The 12,444-nt window shown below is 36.1% G+C and overlaps 1 protein-coding gene across 3 annotated transcripts in view; it reads right to left on the reverse strand.

Moving 5' to 3' along the window:
• LOC131127950 (netrin receptor UNC5C) overlaps window positions 1-12,444 on the reverse strand; it is a 253,722-nt gene that overhangs the window by 110,847 nt on the left and 130,431 nt on the right. The window lies entirely within an intron of this gene.

Raw genomic sequence — 12,444 nt, forward strand, 5'->3', positions numbered from 1 at the left:
TCTGGGTTGGTACACCAACGCCCAAAAGGAAGTAACAAGAATTTTGAAAAATAAAATGCATAATGTTCATTCATTCATTTTGTACTGCTTTTTCTGGTGCACATTTAGACAAACAACCATTCACACTCACATTCCTACCTATGGGCAATTTGGAGTCGCCAATTAACCTAGCATGTTTTTGGAATGTGGGAGGAAACCGGAGTACCCAGAGAAAACCCAGAAATGGCCAAGGGTGGAATTGAACTCGGGTCTCCTAGCTGTGAGGCCTGCATGCTAACCACTCGTCCATCGTGCAGCCTGGTTTAAGTTACATTCATTCATTCATCTTGTACCGCTTATCCTCACAAGGGTTGCGGGGGGTGCTGGAGCCTATCCCAGCTGTCTTCGGGTGAGAGGCGGGGTACACCCTGGACTGGTGGCCAGCCAATCACAGGGCACATATAGACAAACAACCATTCACACTCACATTCATACCTATGGAATTAACCTAGCATTTAACCTAGCATGTTTTTGGAATGTGGGAGGGATAACGGGGATGCACGGGGATAACATGCTAACTCCACACAGAGATGGCCGAGGGTGGAATTGAACCTTGGTCCCCTAGCTGTGAGGCCTGCGCGCTAACCACTAGACCACCGTGCCGCCCAGCATAATGTGATAAAATACATTCAACATGTTACCATTGGGTTTACTGTATGTACACTTTATATATGATTTGGTTTAATTCTATAACTTTATTCGAAATGCAGTTTTATCATCATCATCATTTAGTTCTATCTTCTCGCTGAAGGTCGGAGGTCATGGGTGGGCAGTGGCATCGTTTTTTACGTGCTAATTGGCAGTTATGATAGCATTTTTTGTTCCATACAGTGATGTTATCAATCTGCGTTTCCTCTTTCCCTCTATTTTTCCTTCTAGGAGTTGAGCTTGAAATAGGCCGGGTTTTATTTTGTGAACAAAGAACGTGTTTTTTTCCTTTCTGTGATATCCTTTAAAAGCTTCCTTTGTTGATTTGCCATTGTTAGTACTTCTTTGTTGGCTTTTCTTTCTTTCTTTCCAGGATACCATGACTATTTCCGTACACATAACAGCCTTATTTTTGCAGTTGATTTGTTATTATCCAAGTTTCAGATCCAAATAATGTATAAGGAAGTAGATGTTATATAATATTTTAGTATTTTAAACCAATTACAAACAATATTGCTGAAAACCCTTTTGGCTGTAGATATTCTACATTTCATTTTTGATATGAAATTCCCTCGACCAGTCCAGGGTGTACACCGCCTCTCGCCCAAAGACAGCTGGGATAGGCTCCAGCATACCGGCGACTCGAGTGAGGGTCCAATCTATCCAATCCAACCATCCATCCATTCATTTTCTATATAATAGAAAATGGATGGATGGTCTTGATCTTGGTCTTTTCCCGCATGAATTTTCATGCCGTATATTTTTCCTGTATTGTATTGATGATATTCAAGATGTTTTGCAAGTTATTTTTATTATCAACAAGCAGTACCGTATCATCTGCGTCTCTTAAGTTGTTCACATTTTTCCACCAATGAAGCCTCTGAAATTTTCAAGCCTTGAAATATATATTTACATAATATAATATATATATATATAAATGTATAATATGTTTATTTCTTTGTTGATGGTAGTGGTCTGTAACGTTTGGAGTAATCTTTCATGATTTACTCGAGAGCTCTTTCATAATCAATGAAACAAACGTGAATTTTAGATATTGTTCCATAATTATTCTGATGTTAAATATCATCCCTTCCACAGTGATAAATCCACTTTGTCTGATATTTATTTCTCTTTGGTTGGTTTTATTCTGTTATTTATCAAATGAAATATATGTATTCGGTGCATTCAGGGATCTTTGTTTTGTTTGGTATTTTTTCAAAGATGGATTCATTCATGCTTTCATGTATATTGACTTTTGTGTTTGTGTCGACCTCATTAGATTTAAGATTTGTTCCGTTCCAGGAAAGCTAAACACATTTAGCATCTCTGCTGCGGTCATAAGGTATCTGTTCTTTTGGTCTTCCTGTTTTTTTATTCTCTTGAATGAAAATTCAAGATATTCTTTGTTTTCTTATTCTATATTAAGTGGTCGTCCTCTTTGATCACCATACAGTTCCAGTTTTTTTTACATTTTCTTTACATTTTTTCATTGGTGAAAAAGTGTTTGCCCCTTTCTAATTATTTATTTTACCCCAAGAATGCAGCGAAAACTCATACAAGAGGTCACAAAAGGCCCCACAACAACATCCAAAGAACTGCATGGTCAGTGGTCATGACTCCACTATATAAGAAAAAACTGGGCAAAAACTGCCTGCATGGCAGAGTTCCAAGACCAAGACCTTTGGGAAACACCCTGTGGTCTGATGAGACAAAAGTTGAACTTTTTTTTGGAAGGTGTGTGAACCATTACATATGGCGCATTTCAGAAAAAGAACATCATACTAATGGCAAAATATGGTGGTGGTAGTGTGACGGTCAGGGTGCTGTTTTGCTGCTTCAAGACCAGGAAGGCTTTGGAGTGGCCTAGTCAAAGTCCTGAACTGAATCCTACTGAGATGCTGTGGCAGGGCCTTAAAAAGGGGACTTCATGCTAGACAACCATGCAATGTGACTGAATGACAACAATTCTGCAAAGATGCGTGGGCCAAAATTCCTCCACAGCGCTGGAAGAGACTCATTGCAAGTTATTACAAATGTTTGATTGCAGTTGTTGCTACTATGGGTTAGCCCCACCAGTAGCTTTAGGGGGAAATCATGTTTACCACACAGAGCTATGTAGATTTGTATTTTTTTCTCCATTAATAATAATAAATTTGATTTAAAAATAAAATTTTCTGTTCCGTTTATTTATATTGATTTATTTTTTATTTTATTTTATTATTTTTATATTTATTATTCTTATTTTATTATATATATATGTATTTTAACAACTTCCTGTTTGTAATTGATTTTTTTATAGTTGTTAAAAGTGCATGTTTGTCACACTTAAATGTTTCAGACCATCAAACAAATTTGAATATTAGTATTAGTAAATATTAGTCAATATAAATAAATAAATAAATAAATAAATATATATATAATAAAAAAATTTAAATAAAAATAAATCAATATAAATAAACGGAACAGAAAATTTGATAAATTTGAATTTTCTGTTCCGTATATTTATATTGATTTATTTTTATTTTATTTTTTAATAATTATAAATATTATTTTATTTAATAAAATAATAAAAGAAATATAAATATATAATATAATTATATATATATAATTTTCTGTTCTGTTTATTGATATTGATTTATTTTTATTTTATTTTAATAAAATAAATATATATATATATATATATATATAATTTTCTGTTCCGTTTATTTATATTGATTTATTTTTATTTTATTTTAGTATTTTTTATTAAATAAAATAATATTATAATTATGAAATTGAAATAATAAAAAGATATAATAATTAAAAATAATTATTATATTATTTTATTTAATAAAATAAATATATATATATCAAATTTTCTGTTCCATTTATTTATATTGATTTTTTTATTTTAATATTTTTATTATATATATATATATTTATTTATATTGACTAATATTTATTAATACTAATATTCAAATTTGTTTGATGGTCTGAAACATTTAAGTGTGACAAACATGCAAAAAAATCAGGCAGGGGGCAAACACTTTTCACAACTGTACAACAAAACAATAACAAACAAGAAGTTGTTCAAATACACGAAGCCCGAATCGTCCCCTTTGTTTTGCCGACACAAAGTTAGCATTGCTGGACTAAGTTATCAGCAGTTTCAACAAAAGTGCCACCTCGTGTTGCATTGCGTCTTATTGCATTTGGATGTAGGACGTGAAGCGTCGCTACGAGGAGACAAGGATGGAATTGAGGGTCTCTGTAGCGTGACAGAAGTTCGCATCAAGAGAGCTCACTCGCTGTCAGCTCGGTGAAGTTTGAGGAAAGATATACGTAGATGTGGGTTGTGTGGGGGGGGGGGGTAAAAGTAAAATCAAGATGAGCAGATACTGTCATAAACATTTCCATCAATCACACACACACGAGGCGTCAACATTTCTTTCCCTATATGAGCGTGTTGTGGGTTCGTGCATCAAAGTGCAACCTTGACACTAAAAAGCTAGTACTATTTTTGTAAGGGTATGTTAGTTTGGTAAATGCTATGAAGTACTACGTCTATGAATACATTTTTATGAGAAGGTCGAAAAAAAACATGTCTGAAAGTGATGTTTTTTTTTATACGTGTACACGTTTGCGTCCCAATACAAAGTCAACCAAGACATTCCTCAACACACAAAAATGCATTCATCCGTCACAACATGAAACAACATCTCCGTCCCACACACTAATGGGGGGGCCCTATAAATCCTGATAGTAGTTAATAACATAAATTGTAGCAATGGTAAGATATAAGAAGGAGTAGGGGAAAAAGGACTGGGCCAAAAGATGTAAAAGGCAAGGAGGCGAGTGATGGCAGGAAGAGAAACATTAGCAGGACGGGACAAAGAGAAAGAGAGGGCGAGTAGAAGGTAAAGATGAGAAGAAATCAATAAATGCGATGGCAGCAAAGGAGGAAAGGAGGTCACAAATCACCTCAGCCAACACTCCTCCATGTGTGTGTGTGTGTGTGTGAGAAGATGCAGGTCGAAGCTAATAATTCACACGGTGACTAATGGAGACAAAGTAAGTATGAGAGGATACAATATGCCATTAGTCCACTTGGATGCTAATGGAGATGTTCAAGGGGTCGCAACACACCCTTTCACAAAGACAGGGGGCGCTATAATCCCTAACCTGCTGAAGATGTTTTGAGTCAAATCATCCAATATTTTTCTTAAAATGTCCCAGGTTCACATTTTTTTCTCTATTTCTCTTCAAACCTAAGAGAAACCTTACGATTGCAGTATTTCACTCTCTTGACTGTTCTGTTTCATCCTGGCACTCTGCAGTACTGTAGCGTTTTTGTACCCTTGTTAAAACGTATTGCTGCAACCGACAACGACAACGAAGGGAGCGCGCACCTGAACTAAATAGGCAACACAAAATAGGAAACAGGTGCGGTAGATAATTGAAATCAATGGAAAACAGAACAGAGTAACAGAGGAAGTGAATACAAAATAAGGGCATGAACTAGGAACAGAGGTAGACAAGAAGAAACACAAAACCGTCACACGGGCAAAGATGCAGATTGTGACAATTAGTTCTGAACTGGGTCAAAAGCTACTTAGCTGACAGAAAGCAATACGTAAAGCTAGTAGAATACACATCTGCAAGTTCATATATTATGTGCGGAATTCCCCAGGGGTCAATACTGAGACCAAAACTGTTTAACTTGTACATCAATATCTCCAAAGTCACAAAAGACTTAAAGCTGGTATTATTTGCAGATTATTTCTGGAGGGAGTACAGACGAAATCATTAGAAAGGTCAGAGAAGAAATGGTCACACTAAAAAGTTGGTTTGATGATAATAGACTGTCCTTGAACCTAAGTAAAACTAAAATCATTTTTGGTAAATAAACCATTACCATTACCAACCTTTCATTGAATTTTAATGATTAATTATTACGTCACTCTCACACGTACAGTATTTCACTCTCTTGACTGTGCTGTTTCATCCTGGCGCTCTGCAGTACTGTAGCGTTTTTGTATCCTTGTTAAAACGTATTGCTGCAAAAACCTAATGACATCCTGATAACTAAATTAGAAAGGTACGGAATAAGAGGATTAGTTCTGAACTGGGTCAAAAGCTACTTAGCTGACAGGAAGCAATACGTAAAGCTAGGGGAATACACATCTGCAAGTTCATACATTACGTGCGGAGTTCCCCAGGGGTCAATACTGGGACCAAAACTGTTCAACTTGTACATCAATGATATCTCCAAAGTCACAAAAAACTTAAAGCTGGTATTATTTGTGGATTATTTCTGGAGAAGAAATGGTCACACTAAAAAGATGGTTTGATGATAATAGATTGTCCTTGAACCTCAATAAAACTAAAATCATACTGTTTGGTAACAGCAGAAAGGACACGCACCAGCAAATACAAATAGACAGTGTAGACATTGAAAGAAAAGGTGAAGGAAAATACATTTCTGGGGATCACAATAGATGAAAATATGAGCTGGAAACCTCATATTACAAATATACAACATAAAGTGGTCAGAAATATTTCAATATTGAACAAAGCAAAATTTGTTCTCAATCAGAAATAACTCCACACTCTTTATTGCTCTCTGGTTCTACCATATCTTACTTATTGTGTGGAAATATGGGCTAATAACTATAAAAGCAATCTTTACTCACTAAATGTACTGCAAAAAAGGTCAGTAAGGATAATTCATAATGCCGCCTACAGAGAACATACTAACTCCTTATTTCTAAAATCACAAATACTTCAACTTGCTGATATAGTTCATCTTCAAACAGCTAAAATAATGCATAAGGCTAAAAATAACCAATTAGCTAAAAATGTCATCCAGTACTTCTCTACAAGAGAGGTGAAATATGATCTCAGGGAAAAGTACATTTGAAACACTTATATGCTAGGACTACGTTAAAAAGCCATAGCATTTCAGTATGTGGAATCAAACTATGGGATGGATTGAGTAAGACCCTCAAACAATGCACAACGATGAGCCAATTCAAGAAACAATACAAGCAGTTGATGTTTGCTAAATACAAGGATGAAGAGTCTTGAACCAGTCATGATGTGCTATATATATCACTATATTGACACTTACTATGGTACCCATTATGTCATTGGATGGTCATATCACCTCGTACTTCGGTACAGGACAAAAATAAAATAAAATAAAATAAAATAAAAAAAACCTTAAACTGTATTAGGAAAGCAGGAAGTGAACAAATGTAACAGTTACTGATTGTAAAAGTACCAGATGGAGGGGTAGGATTTAATAAGCTTTGCTTTTTCCTACTCCTTTTGGACATGTGGAACTGGGAACTGATTATGTGATGCATTCAATTGTAATCTGATGCATGTTCAAATGAAATAAAACCATTACCAACCTTTCTTTGAATTTTAATGATTAATTATTACGTCACTCTGACTCGTACAGTATTTCACTCTCTTGACTTTGCCGTTTCATCCCGGCGCTCTGCTGTACTGTAGCGTTTTTGTATCCTTGTTAAAACCTATCGCTGCAATGCTCTTCAGCAAGGCTCAGAAACTAACCTTGCGACACATCATATTGTTAATATACTATCACTAATTTATAATACTGTCACCTATAATTTATATAAACCGGGGGGTCCAAACTTTTTCCAACGACGGCCACTTTTACATGTGTTGAAATCAACCCATGTGATATGTCGAGACATTTTTTTATTCAAAAATGAAGAAATGCATCTTACAAAGCATTCTATTAAAATAACTTTTTCTACTTCCTGTATATGACAGAGTATATATATATATATATACATATATATATATATATTTTTTTTAATGACCAGTGTATTTTTTGTTTTTTCTCACAATATTATGACTTTCTGAAAAATAGCATGTTTCAGTCTTAATAATAATATTTATTAGTTATCTATTAGAATTAGTATATTACTATTAGAAATAGTAATATTTCAGCGTTATGCTATTTTTCTCAAAATATGACTTTATTTTGTCAATATTGTCGTCTTGTAAAGACCGAGGCCCCTAAACCTTTAGTAGTGGCTTATACACAGTAATTGTATTTTTCTTTAGATTGTGCCGAAAGACAATAGAAAAACAGTTGTGGACCATAATTGGCCCCAGCGCCACAATTTGGACACCCTGACATAAATAAATACCTGTTTTACAATGATATTGTCAATCAAAACAGAACATTATTAGCTTTGAAAGGATGGAATTTTTGCACTGGATGTCGCCAGCCAGTGTAGGTGTACCCAATGACCAAATATTAATATGTCTATATATAACGCATTTAGAATGATCAGGATGTACTGGCGAGCTTAAGTGTCCCCCGAGTGCTATGTGGCGTGCAGCTAATCCATTTTTTATTAACGTGACATCATGATTGCTTTGCAGTAAATGAATTAAAAATGAATTGAAGCATCTTTCACTGAAAACATTGAAATAAATCCATGGTTTTTTTTGTTTTTTTTAGCTTGGCTTGATGCTTATATCATGTGAGTGTAATGGAAAAACGAATTAATTTATTTAAGCAGGTCAATAAAGTCAAGCAGAAGTTGTCTTTGGTGGAATCCACAGGTCCCTAATTAGACAAAATGTTTTCCTCCATGATGTTGCTGTCTGGGAGCTGACGGTTAGCAAATGAGCGAGAAGAGCAGGTGCCCATGAAGTCCGTAATGAATGCTGAAGATGATGATGACGAGAAGGTAAAAAAAAAAAAAAAAAAAAAGAAACGATAGGAGACAAAAGACGGCAGCAATGATTAGTGCAAGCTGGCTGCCTTCCCGATATTATTATTCCTGCTTTGGACACATCCTGACGTCTCTATTAGAGCCGCATAATAAGATGGGCAATTAAGATGAGTCAATGTACACAACATTAGGTACAGCTGCTCCATCTATTATGATACAATACGCTCTATAAACATAACAAAGCTCAATTTTGATTGACAATTCTCATTTTGAGACATGTTTATGATTGTGGAAGTGTGCTACATAGAGCTGTCTCTTGTGCTTTATTTAGACCGTTGGTAAATAAACCCCCCCCCCATACACACACACAATTTTCTTCTTAAATTTGTACATTTTATTTTCATAATGCAGTATTATGACTTTATTCCCACAATATTATAACTTTTCCCCAAACTTAACTGTCCAAAAATGACAACTCGATTTACTTTTTTAATTAAAACGTTTAAAAATGTATTTTTATCTTTAATATTTTAACTCCATCCCCCAGGTATTGTTATCCTCATAATAGTACAAGTTTATTCCAGTAAAATTGCATTACATTACGACTTTTTTCTCTTAATATTTTGACTTTATTCTTATAAAATTATACATTTTTTACACTTTTTTACACATTTTTTTCTATCCTATTTTGAACTTTATTCTATTAAAAACATGTCTTGTTATATTATGTGTTTATTCCCATAATATTATAATATTTTCCAAAACCTAATCTTATAATTAAATAATTTTCATTTTTAAAAACATATTTCTTCTTTAATATTTCAATTTTATGCTATTAAAATGATGTTATTTTTCCTAATAATATTATGATGTTCATTCATTCATTGATTTTCTACCGATTATCCTAAGGAGGGGGTGCTACATGTTTATGATTGTGGAAGTGTGCTACATAGAGCTGTCTCTCGTGCTTTATTTAGACCGTAGGTAAATAAATACCCCCCCCCCACACACACAATTTTCTTCTTAAATTTGTACATTTTATTTTCATAATGAAGTATTGTGACTTTATTCCCACAATATTATAACTTTTCCCCAAATTTAACTGTCCAAAAATGACAACTCAATTTACTTTTTTAATTAAAACTTTTAAAAATGTATTTTTATCTTTAATATTTTAACTCCATCCCCCAGGTATTGTTATCCTCATAATAGTACAAGTTTATTCCAGTAAAATTGCATTACATTACGACTTTTTTCTCTTAATATTTTGACTTTATTCTTATGAAATTATACCTTTTTTACGCTTCTATTGCTTTTTCTTTCCAATTTTGAACTCTATTCTATTAAAAAAAATGTCTTGTTATATTATGTGTTCATTCCTATAATATTATAATATTTTCCAAAACCTAATCTTATAATTAAATAATTTTTCATTTTTAAAAACATATTTTATGCAACTAAAATGATGTTATTTTTCCTAATAATATTATGATGTTCATTCATTCATTCATTTTCTACCGATTATCCTAAGGAGGGTCGCAGGGAGGGGGGAACTGGAGCCTTTCCCAGCTGTCTTCGGGCGAGAGGCGGGGTACACCCTGGACTGGTGACCAGCCAATCACAGGGCACATATAGACAAACAACCATTCACACTCACATTCATACCTATGGACAATTTGGAGTCGCTAATTAACCTAGCATGTTTTTGGAATGTTGGAGGAAACCGGAGTACTCGGAGAAAACCCACGCATGCACGGAGAGAACATGCTGGCCGAGGGTGGAATCGAACTAGCTGTGCTCGGCCGCCGTGCAGCCCATATTATGATGTTATTCTATTAAAATTATGACTTTCTCATTAGCTTAAAACTTTTTTCTTATAAATTCTTGATTTTTACATTTTTGCTGTTGAGTCTTATTTGTGTCTTAAAGGGACCTATTATGGTCATTTTCGGCCCTTTGTATTGAGTTGTAGACTCCAAAAGAGCAATTCCACACAATAACTAATATACTAATATCTAGGTCTTCCAGAATCTGCAGCTATTCCAGCTGTATTCCCCTTGGATTTCCTGCTTCCCAGCAAAACGGTCTGTTTTAATTTATTACACAACTCGGCTTGCCTACAAAGCACGCCCACTCCACTGTGATTGGCTACACTTCCAATCGCTCCTGAGGAGTCTGGTTGATGGGTTCCAGACCCGACTGAGGTAAGCGACTTTCCCGCAAGTAGGATTCAATATTATTCATTCATTCATTTTCTACCGCTTTTTCCTCACGAGGGTCGCAAGGGTTGCTGGAGCCTGTCCCAGCTGTCTTCAGGCGAGAGGCGGGGTACACCCTGGACTGGTGGCCAGCCAATCACAGGGCACATATAGACAAACAACCATTCACACTCACATTCATACCTATGGACAATTTGGAGTCGCTAATTAACCTAGCATGTTTTTGGAATGTGGGAGGAAACCGGAGTACCCGGAGAAAACGGGGAGGACATGCAAACTCCACACAGAGATAGCCGAGGGTGGAATTGAACCCTGGTCTCCTAGCTGTGAGGTCTGCGCGCTAACCACTAGACCGCCCCGGATTCAATATTAATAAAAATGAATATTTTTGTATTTAGGGCATTGTTTACAGTCTTCTAAATACCGATTTTAACATTATTAGAGTCCTCTAGACATGAAATAACAACCCTATAGTCACATTTACGTTGTGTTATCCAATATGGTAGCTATAATCAGAGAAAATAAAACATATTACACAAAAATAAGATGTTTTTTTTTTCTGGACAGAGTACTTCCTGCAGTGGCTCGTGTCTCATAAATAAATAGAATGTACCCACTAACAACAATACAGCAAATCCTGACGATGAAGTGTGCAAACAAGGAGGGAAGAAGCTAAGAGACCAGATGATGATCTACTGCAACTGTAAGTGTCTACTATAGCACATAGTTTTGTCCCTCTTTAAATCATACTGAGACGCAACAACCCTCTAAACACCAACTAGAACATTCTTCCTAGCTTTCTGGTGCGTCTGAGAGCTGAATCAGTGGAAACATCAAGCTGCGCCATACTTCCTGTCTCGCCAAATAATACACATGTGCATAAGCCACACGCTTACACAGCAAAAAAAAGTCCTCCCAACATGGAGGTCGCCGTTTAATCCCTGATAGCGTCGTGCTGTTGTTGTTGTTGTTGTACACAACGTTGGCAGCGCTCCAACATGTCAGCGCAGACGCGATTAAAGCCTCCCCGTGAAGGCGGCGGAGCAGCGCTGGGACTGTGGCAGCCATACTACGTCTGAATAATGGCTTTAACCTGACGACTTTCAGACGTTAACACATCCGGAGACAAGCCGGGGACGCTTGTCACTTGAGACGGGTTTTTCCTTGCCTCTATCGCTGTTCATTCATTTGATACCGCTTTTCCTCACGAGGGTCGCGGGGGTTGCTGGAGCCTATCCCAGCTGTCTTGGGGCAAGAGGCGGGGTACACACTGGACTGGTGGCCAGCCACTCACAGGCCTCTATCGCCAAAGACAAAAAAATTATAAAAAACTACTACTAAACACAAACACAGGGGTCTCAAACACACGGCCCGCGGGCCAAATGTGGCCCGCAGGACACTAGTTTGAGGCCCCCGCCTTGATATGAAAGTTTAATGTTAGTGCGGCCCGCGTAAGTTTGATATGGATGCTGTATGGTATCATGTACCCAGAAAAAATTATTACGTTTGATTAATGTTCATGTTAAAGGTTAAATAACTGTTAATAGTTATCCTCCCTATCCGTGTGGAAGTGGTAAGTTTTTGGTTATTTAAGTTTAAAGGAAATAACTTGAAGGCTACCGTTTAGGTCGCTAGCTCTCTAGTTTGCGAATGTTTCCTCCCACATTCCAAAAACATGCTGGCCACCAGTCCAGGGTGTACCCCACCTCTCGCCCAAAGACAGCTGGGATAGGCTCCAGCACCCCCCTGCGACCCTCGTAAGGCTGAGCGGTAGAAAATGAATGAATGAATGAATGAATTATCAAGAAACATAGGTTGGAGAAAAAGTAAAAAAA

This window comes from Doryrhamphus excisus, linkage group LG3 (assembly GCF_037039965.1).
Source record: "Doryrhamphus excisus strain RoL-2023G ecotype Guam linkage group LG3, RoL_Dexc_Guam_v1.1, whole genome shotgun sequence".
Lineage (NCBI taxonomy): Eukaryota > Metazoa > Chordata > Actinopteri > Syngnathiformes > Syngnathidae > Doryrhamphus > Doryrhamphus excisus.